Here is a 1,844-nt window from a genome sequence, read left to right on the forward strand (position 1 = left end):
AAGTGCCTTAAGCTACTTGCAAGCATTAAAAAGAAACTCACATGCGTTTCTCTGAAAGAGAAGCAGTCTGTTCCAACACATCAGTTCACTGAGTGAAGTGAATGGAGTGTTGCCTCACTTTCTAAATGCTGTCCTTTCAGAGAAGATCACTTTCCTTTGAAAGTGCCTTAAGCTACTTACAAGCATTCAACAGAAACTCACATGCATTTCTCTGAAAGAGAAGCCATCTGTTCCAACACTTCAATTCTCTGTGCGAAGTGAATGGAGTGTTGCTTCACTTTCTAAATGCTGTCCTTTCAGAGAAAATCACTTTCCTTTGAAAGTGCCTTAAGCTACTTGCAAGCATTCACAAGAAACACTAATGCGTTTCTCTGAAAGAGAAGCAGTCTGTTCCAACACTTCTATTCACGGTGCGAAATGAATGGAGTGTTGCTTCACTTTCTAAATGCTGTCCTTTCAGAGAAAATCACTTTCCTTTGAAAGTGCCTTAAGCTACTTGCAAGCATTAGGAAGAAAATCACATGCGTTTCTCTGAAAGAGAAGCAGTCTGTTCCAACACTTCAATTCACTGTGTGAAGTGAATGGAGCGTGGCCTCACTTTCTAAATCCTGTCCTTTCAGAGAAAATCACTTTCCTTTGAAAGTGCCTTAAGCTACTTACAAGCATTCACCAGAAACTCACATGCGTTTCTCTGAAAGAGAAGCAGTCTGTTCCAACACTTCAATTCACTGTGCGAAGTGAATGGAGTGTTGCTTCACTTTCTAAATGCTGTCCTTTCAGAGAAAATCACTTTCCTTTGAAAGTGCCTTAAACTACTTTCAAGCATTCACAAAAAACTCACATGCGTTTCTCTTAAAGAGGAGCAGTCTGTTCCAACACTTCATTTCACTGTGCGAAGTGAATGGAGTGTTGATTCAGTTTGTAAATGCTGTCCTTTCAGAGAGAATCACTTTCCTTTGAAAGTGCCTTAAGCTACTTACAAGCATTCACCAGAAACTCACATGCGTTTCTCTGAAAGAGAAGCAGTCGGTTCCAACACTTCAATTCACTGTGCGAAGTGAATGGAGTGTTGCTTCACTTTCTAAATGCTGTCCTTTCAGAGAAAATCACTTTCCTTTGAAAGTGCCTTAAGCTACTTGCAAGCACTAGGAAGAAACTTACATGCGTTTCTCTGAAAGAGAAGCAGTCTGTTCCAACACATCAGTTCACTGAGTGAAGTGAATGGAGTGTTGCCTCACTTTCTAAATGCTGTCCTTTCAGAGAAAATCACTTTCCTTTGAAAGTGCCTTAAGCTACTTACAAGCATTCAACAGAAACTCACATGCATTTCTCTGAAAGAGAAGCCGTCTGTTCCAACACTTCAAATCAATGTGTGAAGAGAATGAGGTGTTGCTTCACTTTCTAAATGCTGTCCTTTCAGAGAAAATCACTTTCCTTTGAAAGTGCCTTAAGCTACTTACAAGCATTCAACAGAAACTCACATGCATTTCTCTGAAAGAGAAGCCATCTGTTCCAACACTTCAATTCTCTGTGCGAAGTGAATGGAGTGTTGCTTCACTTTCTAAATGCTGTCCTTTCAGAGAAAATCACTTTCCTTTGAAAGTGCCTTAAGCTACTTGCAAGCATTCACAAGAAACACTAATGCGTTTCTATGAAAGAGAAGCAGTCTGTTCCAACACTTCAATTCACTGTGCGAAGTGAATGGAGTGTTGCTTCACTTTCTAAATGCTGTCCTTTCAGAGAAAATCACTTTCCTTTGAAAGTGCCTTAAGCTACTTGCAAGCATTAGGAAGAAACTCACATGCGTTTCTCTTAAAGAGAAGCAGTCTGTTCCAACACTTCAA

The sequence above is a fragment of the Myodes glareolus genome, chromosome 7 (genome assembly GCF_982192425.1).
Source record: "Myodes glareolus chromosome 7, mMyoGla1.1, whole genome shotgun sequence".
In the NCBI taxonomy this organism is placed as follows: domain Eukaryota; kingdom Metazoa; phylum Chordata; class Mammalia; order Rodentia; family Cricetidae; genus Myodes; species Myodes glareolus.